The following is a 27,967-nucleotide window of genomic DNA, read 5'->3' as shown; positions in this document are numbered from 1 at the left end:
ATGTAAAGAATGGTTATTAAAGGGGAAGAGACGTGTGTGGGGGAGGGGAACGTGGTGCTGTATATATTGTCATGTGAGACGTCAAGAGATAAACACAAGTCACCCTGTATACCAAAAAAAGGAAAACAGACATTGTATCGGGTGTGTGTATGTATACGTATATATATATATATATATATATATATATATTACAGTGTGTATATATATATTGATATACATATATATATATATTACAGTGTGTATATATATATTGATATACATATATATATATATATTACAGTGTGTATATATATATTGATATACATATATATATATATTACAGTGTGTATATATTTATATATATATATTGATATACATATATATATATATTACAGTGTGCATATATATATATTGATATACATATATATTACAGTGTGTATATATATATATATATATTGATATACATATATATATATTACAGTGTGTATATATATATATTGATATACATATATATATATATTACAGTGTGTATATATATATATTGATATACATATATATATATATTACAGTGTGTGTATATATATATATATATATATATACTGATATACATATATATATGTCTGTTCTCCTCTTTTACATATAAATATATATATATATATATTACAACATATACAATATATATTATATATATATTAATGCAAAATTATATATTTACACATATATATATATTATAGATTTTTTTTTATATATATATATATATATATATATATACACACACACACAGTATATATGTATAAACACACACAACGTGACATATACATGTGAGTCGCGTGCGGAGTAGAGATCATTACTCAGCATTAGATTAATCATTAACGTCAAATTCATAGCGGCAAACGCAGCATAAACACTAGGCCCGATCTAGAGACAAGTGGTTACCCATAGCAACCAATCAGGTTCCAGCTTTCATTCTCCAGGGGGCTTCTAAAAGATCAGAGCTGGAATCTGATTGGTCACTAGGGACAAGTGTCTTCACACTAGCTTTCATCCATCTCCCCTGTGTGCGGATGATCCCTATAGTCATACACTTACCCCAGAGACCCCCGTTACAGCTGTGGTGGTCACAAAAACTATATAAATAGTACAGAACAGGCTGTGATAGGAAGTGCTGCTGTAAACCACCTACATACACAAGTGCCAGGAAAACATATGGTGGTTTGCTCACATTCGTACCAAAATAACTTGTATCCCCAGCCTATGGTATATAGAGAGTAATGGCCGCAGAGCTCCTTACCTTGCTCCTCTGTCCTCTGTTGTCCTCACAAGGAAGCCTTTTGCCCTCTTTAAAAACTTCACACAATACCTTTCCCCACACCCCTCCTGTCTCAAATTACTCAGCTTATCAGGACGGGGACACCACAGCTTCCTCACACAAGTACAAGCTTCTTAAATTCCTCAACAAATGCAAGGGAAAAAAAAAAAAGAATTACACAAAAATTGCTGATAACAAAAAGTTCATAAAGCGTTTTTTTTTTACCGGCGTCAGCACAGGGTGTCGTAGAGTTCACGGCTGTTCGCTCAGTGCCAGGGCTTTGGGCTCAGCTTGGTCACAATGAAGGAAATAGCTTCTCACTAATGAGCTGTGATGATCACATTATGTACATGAATGGCAGGAACCTAGATAGGAAGTTCAAGTAAACCAGCGTCGGTGATGGCACCATGGCTTGCATATAATAATGCCACCTAATAGTCATGGCGTACCTTCACGAACGAAGATTTGTGAAGGGACGGGGGTGCCCACATTAATTATATGCTCGCTGGTGACTAACAGTTCCAGTCACAATGACTACAGTCAAAAAATTTATTTTGTATGGGATTGAAGTAATGCCCTGGTTCTTGTGCCATTGTCTTTTGTTTTCGAGGGTAGTCCGCTCTCAAAAAGACTACCTCCTTGTGGAAAGTATGTCTCCAATGTAGTTAGCACCTAGGGCAGGCCATTAACTATTGCCAACATGGCAAACATCAAGTGATTTCTTCAAGATGTCCTTATATCGAGTTCACCATAAAATGCAATCTTTGGTAGACATTGACCTTCCACCCTTGAAAGGTGTCCTGCCCAGGACAACTACTTTGTCAGCTGTATGACATCAATGCTGGTAACATCATTCTTTCGAAGAACTACAGTCTTGGTTACGAAATCCTGCAGGCGATTTTCATGGCCAACATGGCAAACATCAAGTGATTTCTTCAAGATGTCCTTATATTGAGTTGACCATAAAATGCAATCTTGGGTAGACATTGACCTTCCATCCTTGAAAGGTGTCCTGCCCAGAACAACTTTTTGTCAGCTGTATGTCCTCAATGCTGGTAACTTCAGTCTATCGAAGAACTACAGAGTTGGTGACGAAATCCTTGCAGTCGATTTGCATGGCCAACATGGCAAACATGAAGTGATTTCTTCAACATGTCCTTATATTGAGTTGACCATAAAATGCAATCTTTGGTAGTCATTGACCTTCCATCCTTGAAAGGTGTCCTGCCCAGAACAACTTTTTTTTCAGCTGTGTGGCCTCAATGCTGGTAATTTCAGTCTATCGAAGAACTACATTATTGGTGACAAAATCCTGCAGTCGATTTGCATGGCCAACATGGCAAACATCAAGTGATTTCTTCAGGATGTCCTTATATTGAGTTCACCATAAAATGCAATCTTGGGTACACCTTCCATCCTTACAAGGTGTCCTGCTCAGGACAACTACTTCTTCAGCTGTGTGGCCTCAGTGCTGGTAAATTCAGCCTATCAAAGAACTACGGTGTTGGTGATAAAATCCTTACAGTCGATTTGCAGGATGGTACGGAGGCAGCGCTGAAGGAAGCGCTCACGGAAGTGGTGGTGGATAACCCTCATTTCAGAAGGGGTCTGATACAAATTTTATTTATCTTTATTGTTAGACAACGTTGATTCCATGGTGCTATACATGACAAGGGGATTCCATACAAAATACAAATATAGATTACAATGAACAGACTAAACATTAAAAACTGGAATAGAAAGTAGAGAACCCTGCCCTTGCAGGCTTTCAGTCTACATGATGAGAAAAGAGACAGTAGGTTGGGGTGTTGCGGCTACTCCGGAGATGGAGAGGTGTCAGCGGGGTCATTGCCTGCTGTAGATTTCTTTAAGAGATGGGTTTTCATGTTCCGACTGAAAGTTTGTGGTGTATAATCGGATGTGTTGGGGCACAGAATTCCAGAACATGGTGCAATACCTGGGAAACGTGTTTTAAGTGATTTGGTGAGGAACGTACAAGTGTGGAGTAGAGAAGGAGGCCTTGAGATGACCGGAGATTACACGTGGGAAGACATCGGGAGATATACAGTTAGGTCCAGAAATATTTGGACAGTGACACAAGTTTTGTTATTTTAGCTGTTTACAAAAACATGTTTAGAAATACAATTATATATATAATATGGGCTGAAAGTGCACACTCCCAGCTGCAATATGAGAGTTTTCACATCCAAATCGGAGAAAGGGTTTAGGAATCATAGCTCTGTAATGCATAGCCTCCTCTTTTTAAAGGGACCAAAAGTAATTGGACAAGGGACTCTAAGGGCTGCAATTAACTCTGAAGGCGTCTCCCTCGTTAACCTGTAATCAATGAAGTAGTTAAAAGGTCTGGGGTTGATTACAGGTGTGTGGTTTTGCATTTGGAAGCTGTTGCCGTGACCAGACAACATGCGGTCTAAGGAACTCTCAATTGAGGTGAAGCAGAACATCCTGAGGCTGAAAAAAAAGAAAAAATCCATCAGAGAGATAGCAGACATGCTTGGAGTAGCAAAATCAACAGTCGACTACATTCGGAGAAAAAAGGAATTGACTGGTGAGCTTGGGAACTCAAAAAGGCCTGGGCGTCCACGGATGACAACAGTGGTGGATGACCGCCGCATACTTTCTTTGGTGAAGAAGAACCCGTTCACAACATCAACTGAAGTCCAGAACACTCTCAGTGAAGTAGGTGTATCTGTCTCTAAGTCAACAGTAAAGAGAAGTAAAATGAAAGTAAATACAAAGGGTTCACATCTAGATGCAAACCATTCATCAATTCCAAAAATAGACAGGCCAGAGTTCAATTTGCTGAAAAACACCTCATGAAGCCAGCTCAGTTCTGGAAAAGTATTCTATGGACAGATGAGACCAAGATCAACCTGTACCAGAATGATGGGAAGAAAAAAGTTTGGAGAAGAAAGGGAACGGCACATGATCCAAGGCACACCACATCCTCTGTAAAACATGGTGGAGGCAACGTGATGGCATGGGCATGCATGGCTTTCAATGGCACTGGGTCACTTGTGTTTATTGATGACATAACAGCAGACAAGAGTAGCCGGATGAATTCTGAAGTGTACCGGGATATACTTTCAGCCCAGATTCAGCCAAATGCCGCAAAGTTGATCGGACGGCGCTTCATAGTACAGATGGACAATGACCCCAAGCATACAGCCAAAGCTACCCAGGAGTTCATGAGTGCAAAAAAGTGGAACATTCTGCAATGGCCAAGTCAATCACCAGATCTTAACCCAATTGAGCATGCATTTCACTTGCTCAAATCCAGACTTAAGACGGAAAGACCCACAAACAAGCAAGACCTGAAGGCTGCGGCTGTAAAGGCCTGGCAAAGCATTAAGAAGGAGGAAACCCAGCGTTTGGTGATGTCCATGGGTTCCAGACTTAAGGCAGTGATTGCCTCCAAAGGATTCGCAACAAAATATTGAAAATAAAAATATTTTGTTTGGGTTTGGTTTATTTGTCCAATTACTTTTGACCTCCTAAAATGTGGAGTGTTTGTAAAGAAATGTGACAATTCCTACAATTTCTATCAGATATTTTTGTTCAAACCTTCAAATTAAACGTTACAATCTGCACTTGAATCCTGTTGTAGAGATTTAATTTCAAATCCAATGTGGTGGCATGCAGAGCCCAACTCACGAAAATTGTGTCACTGTCCAAATATTTCTGGACCTAACTGTATATACGTCGCTGTAGATGCTGACTGTAGTGTCGGCATCTCTTCAGAGACGCCGACTTGCTCACCGCCCCAGCCGGATCACGTCCTCCTCCGCACTTTCCCTGCTGCCGCGCGGCCCCCCACGTGCTCTGTTGCCTCCTTCCCCACCCGCGCCCTGTACATGCTGCACTGGGTTCCCTGAAGTGCATCTAAGATGCGCTCTCACACAACAGCCCTCCCTCTTAAAGGTCCAGTGCCATTTCCCGGAAATGCCTCTTAAGGTCCTGTCACACACAGAGATAAATCTGCGGCAGATCTGTGGTTGCAGTGAAATTGTGGACAATCAGTGCCAGGTTTGTGGCTGTGTACAAATGGGACAATATGTCCATGATTTCACTGCAACCACAGATCTACCAAAGATTTATCTCTGTGTGTGACAGGGCCTTTAGACTATGGCTGAGAGGCACTGTGTATTTAAGGCACCCTCACATTAGGGAAGGTGCCCGCGCAACATATTCAGTTAGTCAGTATAACAGTCTGTTAGCTAATTGTCAGGTTCCGTTAACCCTGTGTTTATCTCCTGTATCTGCCATCCCTTATACCTGTCTGTCTCTGCCGTGCCCACCATTCCTATTTGTACCCGTCTGGCTAGCCTGCCTCTGTCACCCGCCTATCCTGAGTCCGTCATCTGCTCTGGGGGTAAGCTGCCACAGTCCCGGTCACTGCCTTGGGAGTGGCACCTGGCGTCCGTCTCTTGGTGGGTGCTTAGTTAAGCCCCTCCCAATAAAGGGTAAGCTCGGGTCCCTCCTGTGGTCCAGTGGGTCCACTAATCCTGCTCGTTGCCCTTACACCTGCCGAGAGCGTTACACTGGCTTTAGATGCTTCATGTTCCAGACTCTTTTATACAGTTTACCAAATGTACTGTATGACTTTGCTAATATACTATTGCTCTCTAGTACCTAGAGCCCTCAAAGAGCTGATGCAGGTGGATGGAGTCACAAAAATTCAGACTAGATGGATTTCTTGCAACTTGCTTGTTTCAGCATCTTGCAAGCCACAATGTAACCCCATTCGCCTGCATTACGTTGCGATGTAGCAGTGGTATAGAGTGAGCTTTGGCTGTGCGACCTGTATTGTGGCCAAAGTTGCCATGTGACCTCAACTTTAATATGCATTTCAGCACCTGACAAACAACAGCCCATTGTGTCTGGTGGTAGCTTAAGGCTGCGTTCTGATGAATGTTGAAATTATTTTGTAAATCATGTTCCAGAAATAGTGGATGTGACTGCATCCGTGTGCAATTCCAGACACTTAACTTCAGTGCGGACGGTTGAAGAGCTGCCCAACCATTGAAACAGGCACTGCCTTGTCTATAAAATATAGGACACGAGTGCATGCGTCATCGCTCATGTGCGTATTGACGAACATTGGCCAATGAACGATCTGCGGCAGAATACAGAAGACACTGAAGACTGAATGTAGCCTATCGTGAATGGGCAACTTTACAAGGCTTTAAAAGGGGTTCTCCACAATGTTTTTTTAATTTCACAAGATAAAATTCAGCCTGGACAGAGAAAAAAAGAAGACACTTTTGCCATTGTAATTAGCTCCGTCCAGCTCTGGTTCAGAAATAATGACATCATATCCACCATTGACTGCCAGATCAGGTGGCGGATGGTCAGGACACTTAAGGGGGCTTTACACGCAACGATATCTCTAACGATATGTTGTCGGGGTCACGGCATTCGTGACGCACATCTGGCGTCGTTAGCGACGTCGTTGCGTGTGACACCTATGAGCGAGTGTTAACGATCAAAAATACTCACCTAATCGTTGATTGTTGACACGTCGTTTATTTTCAAAAAATCGTTGCTGGTGCTGGACGCAGGTTGTTCATCGTTCCTGAAGCAGCAAACATCGCTACGTATGACACCCCAGGAACGACAAACAACACCGTATCTGCGTCCTCCGACAACGAGGTGGGCGTCACTTTCATGCGGTTACTCTCCGCCCCCCCCGCTTCTATTGGACGCCTGCCGTGTGACGTCGCAGTCTCAGAGCTTAGAGGCAATATATTAGACACAGCATCTAGATAGCACTGGCATTGCTTTTTGGACTTGTGCAGTTTCTGTTAGGCGGGCAGCACGGTGGCTCAGTGGTTAGTGTACCGCCCCGGGGCTCGGCCAGCTGCCGAGCCACTCGGGTCCATGCTCGTTGGTGGGTGGCTTGAGCTCCTCCCGGACCCGGGGGTCATGTCGCTCTGAAGGGAAGCTGGCGTTACGTGTAGGGATTTCGGTGGGGAAGGTTCACGGCCGAGGCCGTGGAGTTTAGGGGAGTAAGTTTGTGACGCCACCCATGGGTTGTGGTGAATGTGGACACCACCGCTGCCGTTAACTAGGCTCCCGGGGATGGTGTTATGCAGCCTGGTGTTGACCCCTCCGTGGGCAGGTGGTGATGGTCCCGGGGCCCGGTGGTTGTGAGGTGCGGGCAAGATGGTGTGGTGCGGTGCGCTGCCCGAGGGCACTGTTGTACTCACTATGACAGATACACCGGAGTCTCTGGTAAACCAAAAAGGATGGTGGTCGGTGCCCGCAGCCGGCTGCGCTTTGCCCCTTTCTCAGGTTGGTGGTTCCCGCCTGTCTCCTGCACCTCTGTGGTAGAACTTGACTGCCTATGCTTCAGCAACGGTAGTCCACTCCTCCCCGGCTTGATGTGTGTCGGGGTACCCGTTTGCCCGCAGGCGCTGGCCCGTGGGAACTCTCTGCCTGTGCGGTGGCTTTCTATCCCCCTCGGTGGGCTGTTGCCATCTTTCGGGTCTTGGGACAGGAAAGGACCTAAGGTCCAGACCTCAATCAGTGAATTCGACGTGGTCCAGTGGCTTCTGGACCTCGTTCTGGGTCTGAGTACCCCTCCTGGTGCTCCAGTTTCCAGTTGGCTCCCCGGTTCGGTACCGGCGGGCCACTACCCTGTCCCGGTCCCTTACAGTTCCACCAGCCCGGCTCCTGCAGGCGGCAACCACCATCTGCCTCCTTGCCACGGTACCAGGGCTATGACCCCGGCACCGGTCAGTGTCGTCGCTGCAGACCTGATGCCACAGGCCTGCTGCACTTGAACTTGAACTCCACTCCACTTCACTGTACTACCTGCACTCTCTGCACTCCCTGTTTGTTTCCTGTCTCAGGCCCTCTGGACTCCTAGGTGGGCCAACTGCCTGTCTCTGCCCCCTGGTGTGACCATTGAACACAGAGAGGTGACAAGGGTTTGTAGGTTGACTGCTGTCACCTTATTAGGGACTGGTGTTTGTGCAGGGGGTCTACCTGTGACTACCTGGCTAGTCCAGGGCGTCACATTAGCACTGTTGTTTTTTGTAACGCTGGCATCCTGGGTTCAAATCCCACCAAGGACAATATCTGCAAGGGGTTTGTATGATTTCCTCAAAATTCCAAAGATACACTGATAGGGAATATAAGATTATGAGCCCCAATGGGGACAGTAATTATATTGTAATACAGTAATTATATGTAAATGCTGCAGAATATGATGATATATAAGCAATGTATAATAAATAACAAGAGAGAACTTATGAAGGTGCCACAGACACTGAAATGAGGTTCAAAAGTCGAATAAAACCCTCAGTCCACCACATACAAATGTTTCCAATAGACCCATTGCAACATCACATCTAATGAGGACACAAGCAACAGCTCTAACGCAGTCATACAAATGTTTTCAGGCCGGCCGCCTGTCTGGTGCTGTGTAGCCCTTGCCTTACATCTGCTCTCTTTAGGTTCCACATGTTAGTTTTGGATTATTAAAGGTCGGGTTCAGATGAACAAATGACGGCAAAGGACCAATTTTAGAAAATATGCAAGTGCCCATGAGCCGGGCACAGGGCCAATCACGGCCAATTGGTCCATTAATAGAGATGAGCGGATCCGTGGAAGTTCAGCGGTCTTTAGATAAAGTTTTGTTTGGGATCTAGACTTGACCTGAACCCCAATGGAAGTCAATGATTGGGCCGTTCTGGTCTCGGCACACATACCACCAGCCATAAACAGGGCATTTCTGAGAGAGGGCAGGCTTTTGTTTTTTTTGTACATGCTACATGTCGCACCCGGGCTGCTCGGATCCGTTCGGTCCGTGGCTCGAGGGGGGTCCCGGATCCGGGGGCTCCGTTGACCAGTTTTAAATAAAAGGAAAGGAAAATAATAAAAATAGTCCGACTACGCCACTCGCAGTGCAGGGATGTTATGGCCGCCGTGGCCGGTCCTCTCTGGGGATGATGGATGGGGCAGCGTGGATGGTGAAGCCCTCTGCGAGTAGGGCTTTTCCCCAGGGGTAGGTAGCGGTTAACGTGGAGGCGCAGGGAAATAATTCAGTCCAGACAGGGGAGTGCAGTTTGGTCGCTTTTACTTACAGCTGGGTTCACACCCTAGGGACGTGCTGGATCCCAGGTGTGCCCGAGTCCTGTGTCCCTGTGCCAGCCAACCTGGTGCCACTCGCCCACTGATGCACTCATTTGTGTGTGAGGGTCCTCCCTTGCTTGAAGCACCCGGAGGTCCATCTGGTGTCTGGGTCCTGCCGCAGGCAACTTGGACTATTTGAGGGAATATGTCCCGGTCCCCCCTTCGCTGCTGATTCCTCGGACGTTAGTGGTGGCAGATGAGTCCTGGAAACCCACCCGCCTGGCAGAATTAACAGATGGCTTGAAGTCCTCGTCTGCTCTGGGATCTGCACCCAGTGCGTGCAAAAAGTACTGAGAGACCCGGATTTCTACTCCCACAGGATTCCACTATCCCTGGAGCTTGATCTCTCGCTCTTCAGCTACTTTCTCCTGAGAGTGGCTGATCTTTCTACTCAGATCCCAACGGAGTCTTTGCTACTTTCACTGTGTCTCAAGATCCCGTTGTCTGTCTTGACACCTTTCCTTTTAGCTCTCTTTCTTACTACTCCTCACTTCTCACTCCTTTCCACATCTCTCTCCAACTCTCTTCTGCTCTCTCCTTCACTTCCCAGGCTACTCTCTCCTCCCCCAGGTCTGGTCTCTCCTTCCCCAGTAGGCTGCCTGTTAGCTCACAGTGCCCAGCCCTGTCACCTGGTTCTAAGGGAGCCTCCCTGGTTTGAGTGTGAGTGTCCTGGTGTGCTGGTGGGTGTACTGACTGGCACAGTTATGTAGTACCCGAGCTGTTACAGTGATGTTACCTTGTTTTGTGACACCTGGTTACCACAGGGGCGTCACACTACATCTGATAACGCAGTTGTTATCCCCAGAGAGATACATTCAGAGAATGCAAGCGGCTTGCACAGGGCTGAGCACCAAGTGTACCCGAGCACCCCAATGCTCGATCAAATGGTTAGCATACGTAAAGCACCCGAACTTTGAACTTGAACACTGATTTTGTTTTATAAAGTCCGTGTTCGGTACAAAGACTGAACCTTACTGTTCGGGTTCACTCATCTCTGTCCATTAATTACATTTGTCTGAGCCCGGTCATTACATGTCTTCTATGGTTGGATGATAATGTGACCAGACCGTACATAATACAAAATACTGACCAAAACCCTGCACTGTGAAGCTCATTTTCGGGGTTCCCAATCTCTTGTTGGATATTTGCATATTATGCAACAACTTCGAATCCGATCCAAATAGAAAAATCGGATTTGATCTTTTCTTTTATTCCCATTTTCAATTTTTCCTCCCTTCCTAAAACTTTTTCACCTTGAAAAACAAGAGCAGTCACAAGTATGATGTGCAAACCCCGGACGTTCCTGCATTACTTTTTAAACATGATTTTGGAGCATTGGTCCCAAGAAAAGTTTTGCAGTCATTCAATGAATCCTCCCCTCCCCCTCCAACATATGCGGCTGTGAGGATCTCTGAATAGCTGGACTTTCCTGCAGGGTTGCACTATGTTGAGGGTTTTGCCCTGTGGATATATTTAGGATCTGTAATTTGGTTCTTGTGGTAGAGATGGTAACAGCACAACCAAGACCAACAGTCTAATAATTTGAGCACAGTTGTTACGTGAGTTTTCCATTATAATAGGACATGCCATACCTTATGGATTAATGGGGGTTCGAATTTGACCACTCACTCCAGCATGTCCCTATATTGATGGCCGTCTGTTTTTAAATTGTTAAAGGGCACAGAACTTTTTTGGAGCTCTTCTCCAAAACAGGAGACCTTTCTATAAGCTTTGAAGTCTCCTACTTGACACTAAGATTCCTAAAATGAAGAAAAACTAAAAACAAAAATTGCTAAATCCTATAGCTACAACTCAAAGCTTCTGGACTTTAACGCAAAATATGTAAGAGAGACGCCCACCATGGGCCATTTATAACACTGGGGTCATAGTAGACGGGTCTTTCGTCCATCCAGGCATGAGGATCCAGGTAAGGGTCTGTTTAGATGGACCGACCGCAGTCACAATATGACTGCTGATAAGTCATGCTTTACCATCTTTCGATCAATGAATGGCCTATTTACACAGTCAGTGGTAAACGGTGCGCTCTGAGTGACCTCTACTAGATGGCTCAGTGTAGACAGGCTTCCATAGTTCTCTGTGGCGCGAGTCTTCTTTACACAGCACAAAGCGCCTCCAAGAACATTGATCTTTTGCGCTGCACACAAGATCATCATTTTACGTGAACCACTCATTCACAATTATCTTTCAGTGTAAATGCAGCTTAAAAGGGTTTTTTCCCACGAACAAAGTTAATTTTAATCCATAGATTTTGGAATAATAATAATTTTCACAATTGGATGTGTTTTAAAATAATGTTCATGTGCTGAGTTAATCTTATACACTACAGTTCAAAGGTTTAGGGTCACTTAGATATTTCCTTATTTTTGAAAGAAAAGCACATTTTATTTTCAATGAAGCTGACAGTAAATTAGTCAGAAATACACCGTATATATTGCTAATGTGGTATTCTAGCTGCAAACATCTGTTTTTAAGTGCAATATCTACATGTGTATAGAGGCCCATTTCCAACAACCACCAATCCAGTGTTCTAATGGTACATTGTGTTTCCTAACTGTTAGAAGGCTAATGGATGTTTAGAAATCCCTTGAAAACCCTTGTGCAAGTATGTTAGCACAGCTGAAAACAGTTTTGCTGATTAGGGAAGCTATAAAACTGACCTTCCTTTGAGCTAGTTGAGAATCTGGAGCATTACATTTGTTGGTTCCATTAAACTCTCAAAATAGCCAGAAAAAGAGAACTTTCATGTGAAACTCGACAGTTTATTCTTGTTCTTAGAAATTAAGGATATTACATGTGAGAAATTGCCAAGAAACTGAAGATTTCCTACAAAGGAGTGTACTACTCCCTTCAGAGGAGAGCACAAACAGGCTCTAACCAGAGTAGAAAGAGAAGTGGAGGCCACGCTGCACAACTGAGCAACAAGACAAATACATCAGAGTCTCTAGTTTGAGAAATCGACGCCTCACAGGTCCTCAACTGGCAGCTTCATTAAATAGTACCCGCAAAACGCCAGTGTCAACGTCTACAGTGAAGAGGCGACTTCGAGATGCCGGCCTTAAGGACAGAGTGGCAAAGAAAAAGCCATATCTGAGACTGGCTAATAAAAAGAAAAGATTAATATAGGCAAAAGAACACAGACATTGGAAAGAGGACAAGTGGAAAAAAAGTGTTATGGACAGACAAATCGAAGTTTGAGGTGTTTGGATTACGCAGAAGAACATTTGTGAGACGCAGAACAACTGAAAAGATGCTGGAAGAGGGCCTGACGCCATCTGTCAAACATGGTGGAGGTAATGTGATGGTCTGGGGTTGCTTTGGTGCTAGTAAAGTGGGAGATTTGTACAAGGTAAAAGTGATTTTTAATAAGGAAGGCTATCACTCCATTTTGCAATGCCATGCCATACCCTGTGGACAGCGCTTGCTTGGAGCCAATTTCATCCTACAACAGGACAGTGACCCAAAGCACAACCTCCAAAATATGCATGAACTATTTAGGGAAGAAGCAGGCAGCTGGTATCTATCTGTAATGGAGTGGCCAGCCCAGTCACCAGATCTCAACCCTATAGAGCTGTTGTGGGAGCAGCTTGACCGTATGGTACCAAAAAGTGCCCATCAAGCCAATCCAACTTGTGAGGGGGGGAAGCATGGGGCGAAATATCTCCAGATTACCTCTGCAAATTAACAGCTGGAATGCCAAAGGTCTGCAAAGCTGGAATTGTTGCAAAGGAGCATTCTGTGCCGAAAGCAAAGTGTGAAGAGAAAATTATTATTTCAAGTAAAAGTAAAAATCATTATTTCTAACCTCGTCACTGTCTGGAAGATATTTTCTATTTATTGTGCAACTCATTTGATAAATAAAAGTAGGATTTTTCACGGAAAAGACAAAATTGTCTGGATCTACTCTCTAACCAAACCTCTACTAAATGCTTTTCCATTTTCCTTGCACTGGGAGGAGTGGTTGTTTGCTGGTCGGGCCCCCTGCTGAGAAGAACACATTGTACAGGCTGATAAAGTGGTGAAAAGGAAGAATATGCTAAAAGGGGATTAGCAGAGGGTACCAGCAGGACAGAAGGTATGTAGGAATAACAGGAGAATTGCAAAATAACTGCACAATGTGAATAGATGGTGGAGAACTCCAAAGGACAATTGAACTCTAGAGTCTCAATACTAAGGGGTACTTTGCACGCTGTGACATCCAAAGCCGATTGTAGCGATGCCGATCGCGATAGTACCCTCCCGCGTCACACATGCGATCTCTTGTGATTGCTGCCGTAGTGAACATTATCGCTACGGCAGCTTCAGACGCACTTACCTGCCCTGTGACGTCGCTCTGGCCAGCGACCCTTCTCCATCCTAAGGGGGCGGGTCGTGCGGCGTCACAGCGACGTCACACGGCAGGCGGTCAATAGAAGCGGAGGGGCGGAGATGAGCGGGACGTAAACATCCCGCAAACCTTCTTCCTTCCTCATTGCAGGCGGGACGCAGGTAAGAAGATGTTCCTCCGGTGTCACACACAGCGATGTGTGCTGCCGCAGGAACGAGGAACAACATCGTACCTGTCGCTGCAGCGAAATTATGGAAATGTCCGACACTACACAGATCACCGATTTTCGATGCTTTTGCGATCATTTATCGGTGCTTCTAGGCTTTACACGTTGCAACGTTGTTACCGGCGCCGGATGTGCGTCACTTTCGATTTGACCCCGGACGAGATCGCAATAGCGATGTCGCAACATGCAAAGTACCCCTAAGACACAGGTGGGTCTCTAACTGGGCCTTAAGATGATGTTGAAACACGCCAACGTGGAGCAAAGCAAAGGGAGGGGGCCATAGGGGAAGGGTGTGTAACAGGTACCTCACCTATCCCCCGTCACTTGTATTCTCGTGTTTACAGGGTTCCAGCTGGCCTCTATTTTAAGGGACCTTTTGCCTCACAGGAAATCAGTGGTTGAGACAAGGCATAAAGCACCAAATAAGTAACAATTTTTAGAATAGGAGTGAGAGCCATGATCATAAAAACATACAATCTATGAAGAAAGAATAAGGGACAATAAAAGGTAGAAAGTTCTTGTTTTGTACAATGGTCAAGTCAACATTTAGGGTAGTACAGTGTCCAAATAATACTACAATAGAGCACATATATAATAATGTCATACGGTGAGTACATGTCAGTATATACAGACATATATGTATCATCCTACCCACCCCCTCCGTTCCGCAAATGATCTTAGACTAACATCCTCCATAATACGAACCTCACACCTCCGTCTCCAAGAATTTTCTCGTGCCGCGCCAGTTTTCTGGAATGCACTACCACAAAGAATGCGACTAATATCCAGCCCCCAAGTTTTTAAGCGTACATTAAAAACACATCTCTTCAGACAAGCTTATCATCGTAACTTACTAACCTAACTCTCCCCTGTCTCACCTTCTAAATGCTATTCATAACCTCTCTCCTATTTCTGTCCTCACATCCTACAAACAACTAATAGCACGTAAGGGCACCCAAAAGGTTACTGTCTAATGACCAGATCACTCATCTTTAAATGTAACCAATAAATTAGCATAACGATGGCCGGACCAGATATACAAGTGTGCTTCACTTTTTATGTCCCCCCCTCTTCCCCATAGATTGTAAGCTTTTGAGCAGGGCCCTCATTCCTACTGTAGCTGCTGAATTATGTGCTATTTTGTCTTGTTTTTGTCTGTACAAGCCCCCACCGGATTGTAAAGTGCTGCGGAATATGTTGGCGCTATATAAATAAATTTTATTATTATTATATAGTAGAGTTGAGCAAATGATTTGCACTACTTTGTCCAGGTGTCCAGCCCAGACCTTTGGGGTACCAGAACCAGGATGGTCTTCACTTCTGCCGGGAGCATCTGTGGCGCCCTGGACAAGCCAGGTCGTCACAGAACTACACCAACACACCCCACACCCCGGTTAGGCACACCAAAGCCAAACACAAAATCCTTGTTGCCTTCCTCCAGGGGCTGATGTCCACACCAGGGGGTGGGCCAGGCGGTTGGTCCAGCCCACCGAGGAGTTCACAGTCCTGGAGGCGGGAAAAGGAGTGAGATAAGTTTTAGGAAGTGAAGTGGTAGCAGAGGAGACTGACCGTGTCCGGGTGTGTGGCCCGGGCACTCAGCAAGGTTGGCAGACGGTGGTGACCGTCTGCAGGAGAGGCTTATTGGAGCAAACCGTAAGGACCGTGGACGGGCGGTGGCCCGGCGGTACAGGATTGGCGAGCAAAGAGAAGCCAGCACCATCCGGCAGGGCTTACGGACCCCGACAAGGCTAGGAGTCGCCGTTGAATTTGTCAAATTCGTTAGCGAAGGGAACCTCCGGGGTTTCCCAGCACTCAGGTCCCGATTGAAGGCAACAGCTCAAACCGAAAAGGGAAACACAGTCACCGCCAAGGCTACAGTTCCCAGGGCCAGAGCCTGCGGGCAAAAGGGGCTCTCTCAGCCTCCATCCAAGCTGGGGAGCGGGTTACCGGTGGGAAGCCATTGGAACCGTAACACAACACAGGTGCAGGGAAAGGCAGTCACCATCAACCTGCCGGGAGGAGAAACACCGCAGCCGTCTGTGGGACCCGTCCATCCAGCCGTTTGTTTTACCGGAGACTTTGCATTCATCACTGGCTGAGTGAGTACCTCCATGCCGTGCGGCACCGCGCTGCCCCAGCTACCCTGCACCTCACCAGGCCCCGTAACACACCTGCCATCCCTAACCCTCACCGGGCCCCGGGACAACCAACCCCCCTACCCACGGAGGGGAGAACCAACATCCAAGCTGCTCCCTGTCATCGCTCCCGGGATCCCCGTCCAGAGCAGCGGTGGTGTCACCAATCTCACCACAACCGTGGGTGGCGTCACGGACAATATCCCTAAACCAAACCACCCCCTTTCACTCACGGGCGAGGAACGCCGCTCGAGTCCCCGGGATCCGGACCACCGCTCGAGCCACCACCGAGCAGCAGCAGCAGCCGGACCCGAGCAGTGGGTGAGCGCAGCGTCTCCTCCTCCGCCCGCGACACATCCTTAGCCCAGGATTCAGGGTTCTTTTTGAGCTTACTAGGCCCATCCACATCTTGACGACATGGTGCAATGCACATCATGATGTCATGTGAGGTCCAGTAAGTGAAAGAGGAGCCAAGGGCTAAAGATGAAGGGCTGCAGACTTGAAGACTGTCCTGGTCCAGCCATCATGAAGGACTGGACACAGGACTTTGACTCAACACTAATATTTAGACCATGATGGATATTGAAGGCCCCTAACTGGTTTAGACACAGCCCTGAGGAACCTACTAGAGTTTTCACCACGGCTCAGTGTCCTGGATTATTGTGACATCCACAGGATAGGTGGTAACTGATTGCTGTGAGTCTGAGCCCCAGTTCTTATAGCTAGGCACACATTTTACTTATTCCCTAAAGGACTGATACAGGTAGCCATGGACATCGCTTGACTATTTCGCCATACTGTTTGTGAATCGATGGTCTCAGGGGTCTCATGGAGAATACAGCTGAGGTCAGTGATTGGTTGCAGAGGTGCCATGGCATTAGATCTGAGGGAAGCATGAGGGACCTGGAATGATGGACAATAAAAGGGCGAGTAAATAGTATTTTATTATTTGAGATGTATTACTGTTTGTGAGCAGCTTTTTAATGTGAATCTGTCACATGATTCATGCTTCTCGAACCACTGGAAGCATAAGGCTGGGGCCACACGGGCACTACTGCGATCCACTTGCATGAGACTCGGCTCGTGCTGGCAGTACAGCAGAGCCGAGTGTCATGCCTGTGTCCTTGCAACTGAGGTCCGTTCGTGCGAGCAGACCTCAGCTGCGGGGGGCGGGCCGGCACTCAGGAGGGGAGGGAGGGATTTCTCTCCCTCTCTACTGCGTAGCCGGCTATTGCCATTCTCGCACTGCACTAGCAGTACACCGGTGTACCGCGAGTGCAGTGCGATTTTTCTCTCGCCCCATTCACTTGAATGGGTGCGAGAGAAAGAGACTCAGCTTACAATCGCAGCATGCTGCGATTGTTTTCTCAGTCCGATTAGGGCTGAGAAAATAATCGCTCATGTGTGCTGACACACAGGCTAGAATTGGTCCGAGGGGAATGCGATGTTTTATCGCACTCCACTCGCACTGTTTTTCTCGCCGCGTGGCTTAGCCCTAAATGAGAGACTGTCTCTCTTACTGCAGACATGGGGCTCACTTACACTTACACTTGTCTATAATCGAGAAAAAGCAATCCTAAAAACAGGCTGCCAATCACCTAATGAACTGGCAAAATGCTTGTTTGTCAGAGGAAATAATTTTCAAGCTTGCTTAAAAATTATTGTTTTTGGCAATGTGGCACCCCAGAGACCTCAGTTGCCCACTTAGGGTGCAGTGCTTAGCCTGGATCCAGAGGAGGTCAGTACCGGTTTCCCCAACTAGGATGCCCTCCCCACTGTGGATCGGGCTAGGATAGGGTCTTAAGGCAGTCTCCAAACGTGGGAGACAGCCACCCATAGTGACAGGGACCCGGGGAGGAACAGCCACCAGGGGAAGTTAGAAACCAACACAACAGTTAGGAGTTCTCTAGCAGGAGAGGAAGGGAGCAGACGGTCTCACCGGTGCCTCTGGTGGGACACAGGAGTTCACACGGTTGCCAAGGGGAGAACTTCATTGCTCCCTCAGGACCAGTGACACACAGGGTGCAGGACCCTGGGGAAGATCATTCTTCAAGCTTTTTTCCAGAATCTACCAGGACGGGGAGATTGCACGTCACCCTGGCCAACACGGCGCCTGAAGCACAGTACCTTATAGGATCTGGGATCTTGATCCGAGTCAGGCCCCATTGCGGAACTGTGGCACCTGCAAACAGGACAGGAGTTTTCACTCAACACGGACTGGGGTCCCTAAGTAGATTTAAGCCAGGGGATCCACCTTACATGGCGCTAGGAGGAAGGGCCCACTGACCACCACGCCGGACTAACGTCCAATGGGATCCGGGTTCGACGGGGCCCATCACAACGGTGACCAGTGCTACTGCGGTAGCGTCTGGGTTACTTAAAGAACTGTGAGTAAAGACACATGGAACCTGCCGAGCCTGTGTCCGTCTGTTATTACCGGCGCTGGCGCCCCGCACCTCAGCACCCACAGCCACTGCCACTACTACTACTCCCCTCATCATCTTTCCCAGGGCTCGCTCCACCTGTGGGGAACAACACCATCTCTGCTGCTACAACCATTCTCCCCGGAGGACAGCGACAGCAGCGGCGGCTAATCCCTGGCCGCGTACCACATGTGGCGTCTCGACAACAACCCCCACCATCACCTCCTATCCCCCCATTTATTATGGAAACCTTGGGGCACGAAACCGGGAAAGCCACCGCGACATCCCAGACCTCCGCACCGGCCTGGTGACGAGTAACAGGTGCCAGACCGGACCTGAACCCCCTGCCCCCCTGGATTCCACAGCTACACATCGCCCTGTGTAAAACATGACAGTTTTTCTGCACGTAGCTATTATAGCCTTTATCTTATTTTATGAGGATTTCTCAGATCTTTTCGATGTTGAGCTGATGCACTTAAAGACCCGACAATGAAAACATCTCACTGTGAAATGTTAGTTCAGCAAACGTCCTCGATGAACCCTGCAGAGGTGATAACGGGGACAAGTGTGACATACCTGTAACGTGACCGATGGAAGGTCTGCAGGTAAAAGGTCAGGAATCAGGACGAGGTAACTTGCACATATGTCTTTGCTTACATTGTATGTAATAGATAAGGAGAGGAGGGATGGGCGTGAGAGATCTTACCAATGCTTTAAACACCCACCATTAAAGAAGGAAAATTTCACAATATAATACAGCAGTGCCCCCCCTTCCCCGCATCTCTACGCCAAACTACAACGCCCAGCTTATGGTCTCATTCAAACGCCCGCGAGTCACGTACTTGTTCAATCCGGAGAATATCATGGATAGAAGGTATCCCCGCATTAGACTAAGATCAACCCAAGCCCACTGATATTGGCGTGGTCGACTGTGGCGCCCTGGGCAAGCCAGGGGTCACAGGTCATTGCACCACCACACCCTACACCCCAGTTAGGAACACCAAGGCTACCGAAATCCTTGTTGCCTTCCTCCAGGGACTGATGTTCACACCAAGGGGTGGGCCAGGCGGTTGGCTCCGCCCACCGAGGAGTATACAGCCCTGGAGGCGGGAGGAACCAGGCAGTCAGCTCAGGGAGAGCTAGAGTGAGTTTTAGGGGAGTGAAGTAGAAGGAAGTAGTAGTGGAGCTAAAGAGAAAAGCTGAAGTAACAGAAAAGGAGTAAAAGTGAGAGTAGTAAAGCCTGAAGTTGGTCCGGCTGTGTCCCAGGACAGTGTCAGCAAGGTCAGCAGACGGCGGTGACAGTCCGCAGGGGTGACTGCTCGGAGGTTGCTGGAAGGACCGCGGACGGGTAGTGGCCCGGCGGTCTGGAGCAGTATACAAAGAACAGTCAGCACCAGGGCAGGGGCCTCTCGGACCCCGTCAAGGCTAGGAGTCGCCGTGAATTTGCCAAATCCGTCAGTGAAGGGGACGTCTGTCTCCAAACAACCAAGTCCCGATTGAAGGCAACAGTCCAACCATTGAGGAGAGACACCGCCACCGCCAGGGCACCAGTTTCTCAGGGCCAGCGCCTGCGGGCAAAGTAGGGCTCCTCCGGCCCATATCCAAGCCGGGGAGCGGGTTACCGGTGGGAACCCATCGCTACCAACACAGAAACATTAGGTGCAGGAAAAGGGACATCACCGTCACCTACTGGGGAAAGCAAGTGCAGCCGTCCGTGGGAACCGTCTTTCCAGCCGTGTGTTTTACCGAAAACTGTGTCAACGTCTCAGGCTGAGTGAGTACCACAGTGCCGCAAGGCACAGCGCTGCCCCCGCGTCCCTGCACCCCACCAAGCCCTGCATCACCCACCTCATCACTGGGCCCCGGGATCACCAACCCCTACCCACGGAGGGGCAACACAACAACTGGCTGCTCCATACCATCCTTCCCGGGATCCCCATACAGAGCAGCGGTGGTGTCAACAAATCACCACAACCGTGGGTGGCGTCACGGACAATAAACAATCCCCACACCCAAAAACCCCCTTTCACTCACGGGCGAGGAGCGCCGCTAGAGTCCCCGGGATCCGGCCCATCGCTCGAGCCACCGAGCAGCAGCAGGCCGCAGCAGCCGCGGCAGCCGGACCCGAGCAGCAGTGGGAGAGCGCGGCGTCCCCTCCTCCGCCCGCGACAACTTGGCGTCACGAACAGGATCTTACCACTCTGCCGTTGGGTAGAGGTGCGCCTTGTAACCGCCGGAGGTGTCCGGCTGAAAAATTTCGGAAGTCGCCATCTTTGGCGCGAAAAGTTCCCGCTCGAGCGTCTTCTCGAGTAGCAGAGGCGCGAAGGCCAAAACTCCGCCCCAATAGAGGAGGGGCCGAAAAGAAGCTAAGGGGGACGCGATGGCGGCTGGCTGCATGTGAGAGCAGCTATAAAAGCAGGGATGCCAGGACTCTGCAGTCACCCTGTTCCTGGAAGAAGTCACCATGTGGATGCCGTCCCGCGACACCGTAGCCCCCGCGCCTGGAACCGCGGCGTGGGTGGAGATCCGGACCGCGCAGCTCTACCAACAGCTGCAGGTTAAGATGCAGCTCCTCATGGAGGAGTGGGAGACCGACATGGCGGACGTTATAGCAGCCGTGCGGAGACGCGAGGAGGAAGCGGAGAAAGGGAGGGTGAGTGACCCCCGCCCCGATGCCCTTGAAGGGTCGGTCATCGCGGCTGCGGGACCCGGTCCAAGCCCTCTCCCCCCGCTGCCTCCCTCGACACCCGTCTCGGAGGCTGTGACCCCGCCACTAGGCCTGCTACCACCGCAACCGGTAGCACTACCCAGCATGCCCGCCCAGGCGGGCCGACCTGCAGCCGGAGCCCGTAGTCGACCGGAGGTGCTGCCTTGGAAGGCTCCGAAAACCGCACCGGAGGTGACTCCAGAGGAAATCCCCGAGCCGGAGCTGATGGACCGTTCCGAGCCGGAGGCCCAGCTGCGGAAAGCCCCTGTGCCCATCCCCCACACCTCGGCTGAGGTAGCGCCGGGTTGTCGCTGCAAGGTGGCGCCTAAGGCCAAGACGCCGCGGGACTTGCCGCCCAGATCTCTGACAGTGGGCAATGTTCAGAATGTCCCGCGGGGCCCGACCCGTGCGCCGGAGCTCGCAGCAGCGCCGTATTGGGACAGGGAGCCGGTACCGCTGGGCCTGGAGATCGGAGAGAGGGAGAGGAAGAAGGCGGAGCTGGTGGCCCGAGCAATTAGAGAAAAGGAAAGCCTCCGTCAAGCAACATTCCCGGTCCGGGGCCCGCTGTACGAAGGGCAGGTGAGGCGGTTTGATGTCCGCCGGGGCTATGGGTTTATATACGAACCGGGCCTGGAGGCCGAAGTGTTTGTAGCCCGGCGGGATGTGAATGCCCACCTGCCTGAAGAGCATCCCGGCCGTAACCTAATGCCGGGCGACATTGTGCAGTACACCCGGCACTGTGGGGAGAGGGGGTGGTTTGCGCTGGACGCTAAGCTAAGGGGCAGCCAGGAGTCCCGAGTGAGCGCCGCGCCCCCTCCCTCAGGTGATGTTGAGGATCCGGAGTAAGGGCAGCGGATGCCCGCTGCAGCAGTCCCCGTTGGGACCACCTGTTTGTTTGTTGAAAAAGAATGATAAGCAAAAATGATTACCGAAGTTTCATCAGATTGTCTACAACCGTGATTGAGAGAAAACCGGCCGTTGCCGGCACCTTCGTCCCCGTGGGGACCGTTTGAAAGTTTTGCATGAGGAACTGCTCATGGACAAGCCCGTGATCTTGCAGGGCAACCACAAACGTTAGTGGCTTGTAAATAAGTTGTTTTACCGTTACCGTTTCCGCAGTTGCCGCCTCCGGAGAGGCAGGTTGGAGGGAGGGCCCTCAGCAGAGCAGGCTGGGGCCCAGCCACCAAAGGAACCGGTGGCTACCCTCTGGAGGGGAAGGACAGATCCCGCTTGGGTGACTTGTGCTGGACTTGGGTCAAGGGGTGCTGCCTGGGCTTTAGGGGCAGCATCAGGGCCAGGTTGCTTGGGTGGGAGAGAGCGGAAACCGTAGCCGTAAACCGTTTTGCAACGTTTAAGAAATGTGCCTCCCGTTGTGGGATGATGTTATGTTACCGTTTACCTTTTTATACTTTACAGAAAATAAAACCGGTGTTGGACGGGCAGCCCGCGGACGGTCTGCATTTTGCTAAGGGGGAATGTGACGCCCTGGGCAAGCCAGGGGTCACAGGTCATTGCACCACCACACCCTACACCCCAGTTAGGAACACCAAGGCTACCGAAATCCTTGTTGCCTTCCTCCAGGGGCTGATGTTCACACCAGGGGGTGGGCCAGGTGGTTGGCTCCACCCACCGAGGAGTACACAGCCCTGGAGGCGGGAGGAACCAGGCAGTCAGCTCAGGGAGAGCTAGAGTGAGTTTTAGGGGAGTGAAGTAGAAGGAAGTAGTAGTGGAGCTAAAGAGAAAAACTGAAGTAACAGAAAAGGAGTAAAAGTGAGAGTAGTAAAGCCTGAAGTTGGTCCGGCTGTGTGCCTGGACAGTGTCAGCAAGGTCAGCAGACGGCGGTGACAGTCCGCAGGGTTGACTGCTCGGAGGTTGCTGGAAGGACCGCGGACGGGTAGTGGCCCGGCGGTCTGGAGCAGTATACGAAGAACAGTCAGCACCAGGGCAGGGGCCTCTCGGACCCCGGCAAGGCTAGGAGTCGCCGTGAATTTGTCAAATCCGTCAGTGAAGGGGACGTCTGTCTCCAAACAACCAAGTCCCGATTGAAGGCAACAGTCCAACCATTGAGGAGAGACAACGCCACCGCCAGGGCACCAGTTTCTCAGGGCCAGCGCCTGCGGGCAAAGTAGGGCTCCTCCGGCCCATATCCAAGCCGGGGAGCGGGTTACCGGTGGGAACCCATCGCTACCAACACAGAAACATTAGGTGCAGGAAAAGGGACATCACCGTCACCTACTGGGAAAAGCAAGTGCAGCCGTCCGTGGGAACCGTCTTTCCAGCCGTGTGTTTTACCGAAAACTGTGTCAACGTCTCAGGCTGAGTGAGTACCACAGTGCCGCAAGGCACAGCGCTGCTCCCGCGTCCCTGCACCCCACCAAGCCCTGCATCACCCACCTCATCACTGGGCCCCGGGATCACCAACCCCTACCCACGGAGGGGCAACACAACAACTGGCTGCTCCATACCATCCTTCCCGGGATCCCCATACAGAGCAGCGGTAGTGTCAACAAATCACCACAACCGTGGGTGGCGTCACGGACAATAAACAATCCCCACACCCAAAAACCCCCTTTCACTCACGGGCGAGGAGCGCCGCTAGAGTCCCCGGGATCCGGCCCATCGCTCGAGCCATCGAGCAGCAGCAGGCCGCAGCAGCCGCGGCAGCCGGACCCGAGCAGCAGTGGGAGAGCGCGGCGTCCCCTCCTCCGCCCGCGACACGACAAACAGTCTAAGGCCTCCTTCACACGTCAGTGATTCCAGTACGTATGACGTCCGTTTTCATACGTACCGGAGACACAGACATATGCAGGCCCATTAAAATCAATAGGTCTGCGCAAACATCAGTATTTTTCCATGAACTGTGTTTCCGTGTGGGGTATATGTAGCACCCAGGGGGCAGGGGGAATCAGGCACGGGGTCTCGTACCTGAGTTACTCGTCACCAGGCTGGTGTGATGATCTGAGATGTCACGGTGGTCTGCCTGGCTTTGTGCCCCGAGGTGTACACCAATAAGGAGGGAAGATGATAGGGGTAGTAGTAGTAGTATAAATGTCGTGACACCACCTGTGGTATGTGGCCAGGGATTAGCCGCCGCTGCTGTTGCTGTCCTTCGGGGCGGATGGTAGTAGCAGCCAGAGATGGTATCGCTCCCCACAGGTGGAGCGGGCCCCAGGGAGGATGATGAGGGGAGTAGTGATGGCGATGGCATTTGGCGCCAAGGCCCTGGGTGGCGGCCCCGGTAATAAGAGTCCGAGTCAGATGCTGCTGTTCCAGGTGTCTTTACTCACTCTGTGTGCCGCTCGCCCGGGTAGTACCGGTTCCTCGCTGTGATGGGCCCCATCGAACCCGGATTCTTTTGGAGGTCAGTCCGTTGTGATGATCAGTGGGCCCCTTCCTCCTAGCGCCTTGTGTGTTGGATCCTCGTGGCTTAAAGCTACTTGGGGACCCAAGTATGTCTCGAGTAGTACTCTTGTCCCTATTTCCAGGTACCGCGGCTTTCAATGGGGCCCGGTGCTGTCCAAGACCCCGGATCCTATCTGGCACTGTGCTTTCGGGCTCTTTGTGGCCAGGGAAGCTTGAAACCTCCCCGTCCCGGCAGATTCTGGAAAACCAACTTGAAGTGTAATCTTCCCTAGGGTCCTGCACCCTGCATGGTGCCGGCTCCGAGGGAGCGACTAAGCTCACACCTCGGCAACCACAAGAACAAGTCCTTAGTCCCACCGGAGCACCGGTAAGATACGTCTGCGCCTTTCCTCTCCTGCTGGAGAACTCCTAACTGTTGTGTTGGCTCCTGACTCCCCCTGGTGGCTGCTCCTTCCTCGGGTCCCTGTCACTAGTGGGTGGTGCCCCCCATGTTTGAAGGCTACCTTAAGACCCTACCCTAGCCCGGTCCCCACTGGGGAGGGCAACCTGGTTGTGTATTTGAGTGTGTAAGTGGTGAAACTGGTACTGACATCCTCCGGATCCGGGTTAAGCACTACACCTGAAATCGGGTGCAGTACTCTGTGGCGACTTAAGCCTCAGGGGCACCACACATACGCCTGTCCGTGTGTTCCGCACGGAGACAAGTCCATTTTTCTCTGTCAGGACTGGTGTCACATGGACCAGACACTGATGTGATCTGTGTGACACGTACTAGAGAAAACATGTGTCTGTGAAATAAAACGATTTTCTATAGTCACCTGTCTCTAGCACTGCTGTCTTCGGCGCTGCTGTCACTTGCTTCAGGGCCCCCTCATTATGCTTATGCATACAGTATTTATTGCACCACAGACCCAGAAGCAGCATCAGCACTGCAGACAGCAGCGGTGAGGAGTTTTCGTCATGCGAACTATGAAGCTGAGTGTACGCGTCCTGGCTTCAAACTAAAGTAGTGCGCCTGACCGAAACTCCGGGGTCATACGCACTGAGCCACAAGCGTGCTAACATGCTAATGACGGCGACTGGCCGAGGAACTAACGCCCAGGGGACTAGTGCCTTCGCTCATTAGCATATGATAAAAGATCTTTAGAAATACATTTTCTAAAGATCTCTTTAACTGTACTAGTGTATACAGGGACTGTTAGGCAGGGATTAGCAATATGCAGCCAGAACTGCTCGTGGCTCTGGGTTCATATTGGACCTGACAGGTTCCCCTTAAATACTCCCATTTCCCTTGGACTTGTGCTGATGATATTATTCAGTTCATTCAAGCTCTGGCTGCAAGCAGGTGGCTTGTACTCAGCTGTAGTATTGTTGCTGTTACTTTGCTGAACGTCTACCTGAGTCATCTGTGGATAAGTAGTTCATTCATTTTCCCCCTGTGTGTCCTCCTTGTGTCTTCTCTAGTGTTTAGTTGGGTTGACAAAAAGCTCAATCCACCCTTTCCCTATTTAGGGTCCAGCAATAGGGAAACCTAGGGTCAGGTATCTGGCTCGGCGCATAAGTGCGGAACCGATCTAGGGTGGTGAGGGACACCAGGGACCAGTGATAGGCTTGATCAGGGGTCAGCATCTTACCTTTTCCTAGACACAGGGTTTCTCTTCCCTTCCCTTGTTCGCTTCGTACTTTCCCATACCTAGTGTGACAGACGTCCATTCATCTGAATAGCAGTCATGTCATACTACATTTCTCCTGCAGTGGCTGCCCAAAGCAAGCCCCAGAAAAATTACACGTTTTCCAGCGTTGCTGGGATTGGGATCCAGATGATCAGCTGAAAAGGATTGCCTATGATGGAAGAATACAGATCCTTTAGTGCCATTTTTGGCACCTCTTCTATTGGTTTTTTTTTTCTGTGTGTGTCAGCTTTACCACTGATGGGTTTTTTTCACTTAACGCATAAGAATAGCCACCTGAAAAATGTTCAGGTCACTTCTTTCAACCTCTTTGTGACTTTGAAATCTGAAAAAAAACAAAAACCCCGGAACATACACTGTGTGCAGAATTATTAGGCAAATGACTATTTTGATCACATGATACTTTTTATACATGTTGTCCTACTCCAAGCTGTATAGGCTTGAGAGCCAACTACCAATTAAGTAAATCAGGGGATGTGCATCTCTGTAATGAGGAGGGGTGCGGTGTAATGACATCAACATCCTATATAAGGTCTGCTTAATTATTAGGCAACTTCCTTTCCTTTGGCAAAATGGGTCAGAAGAAAGATTTGACGGGCTCTGAAAAGTCCAAAATTGTGAAATGTCTTTGAGAGGGATGCAGCAGTCTTGAACCTTCCTAACCTTTGAAGCGTGATCACCGAACGATCAAGCGTTTCATGGCAAATAGCCAACAGGGTCGCAAGAAGCGTTTTGGGCAAAAAAGGCGCAAAATAACTGCCCATGAATTGAGGAAAATCAAGCGTGAAGCTGCCAAGATGCCATTTGCCACCAGTTTGGCCATATTTCAGAGCTGCAACGTTACTGGAGTATCAAAAAGCACAAGGTGTGCCATACTCAGGGACATGGCCAAGGTAAGGAAGGCTGAAAAACCACCACCTCTGACCAAGAAACATAAGATAAAACGTCAAGACTGGGCCAAGAAATATCTTAAGACTGATTTTTCAAAGGTTTTATGGACTGATGAAATGAGAGTTACTCTTGATGGGCAGAGGCTGGGTCAGTAAAGGGCAGAGAGCTCCACTCCGACTCAGATGCCAGCAAGGTGGAGGTGGGGTACTGGTATGGGCTGCTATCATCAAAGATGAACTTGTGGGACCTTTTCGGGTTGAGGATGGAGTGAAGCTCAACTCCCAGACCTACTGCCAGTTTCTGGAAGACAACTTCTTCAAGCAGTGGTACAGGAAGAAGTCGGTATCATTCAAGAAAAACATAATTTTCATGCAGGACAATGCTCCATCACATGCACCCAACTTTTCCACAAGTGGCTGGCCAGTAAAGGTCTAAAAGATTAAAAAATAATGACATGGCCCCCTTGTTCACCTGATCTGAACCCCATAGAGAACCTGTGGTCCCTGATAAAATGTAAGATCTACAGAGAGGGAAAACAGTACACCTCTCGGAACAGTGTCTGAAGGCTGTGGTGGCTGCTGCACGCAATGTTGATCGTAAACAGATCAAGCAACTGACAGATTCTATGGATGGTGGCTGCTGAGTGTCATCATAACGAAAGGTGGCTATATTGGTCACCAATTTTTGGGGGTTTTGTTTTTGCATGTCAGAAATGTTTAGACTGCCGAGACCCACCCA

The 27,967-nt window shown here is 49.3% G+C and overlaps 1 protein-coding gene and 1 long non-coding RNA gene across 4 annotated transcripts in view; one reads left to right on the top strand and one right to left on the bottom strand.

The window, feature by feature from the left end:
- The window catches only part of ACP5 (acid phosphatase 5, tartrate resistant), a 129,876-nt gene that overhangs the window by 12,489 nt on the left and 89,420 nt on the right, over positions 1-27,967 (bottom strand). Inside the window, exons 1-2 of one of the 3 annotated variants that reach the window (XM_075343127.1) lie at positions 1,514-1,583; positions 1,271-1,430 (exon numbers count right to left, since the gene is read on the bottom strand). The exons of 1 other annotated variant lie outside the window; for it this stretch is intronic. The gene's annotated coding sequence lies outside the window, so the exon portion shown is untranslated. Of the gene's footprint in view, positions 1-1,270; positions 1,431-1,513; positions 1,599-27,967 lie in introns of those variants that run through there. One more of the 3 variants, XM_075343128.1, reaches the window with a different exon arrangement.
- The window catches only part of LOC142302052 (uncharacterized), a 35,036-nt gene that overhangs the window by 4,285 nt on the left and 2,784 nt on the right, over positions 1-27,967 (top strand). The window lies entirely within an intron of this gene.

Source organism: Anomaloglossus baeobatrachus, chromosome 4, assembly GCF_048569485.1.
Source record: "Anomaloglossus baeobatrachus isolate aAnoBae1 chromosome 4, aAnoBae1.hap1, whole genome shotgun sequence".
Lineage (NCBI taxonomy): Eukaryota > Metazoa > Chordata > Amphibia > Anura > Aromobatidae > Anomaloglossus > Anomaloglossus baeobatrachus.
This window is presented reverse-complemented; position numbering and strand designations above follow the sequence as displayed.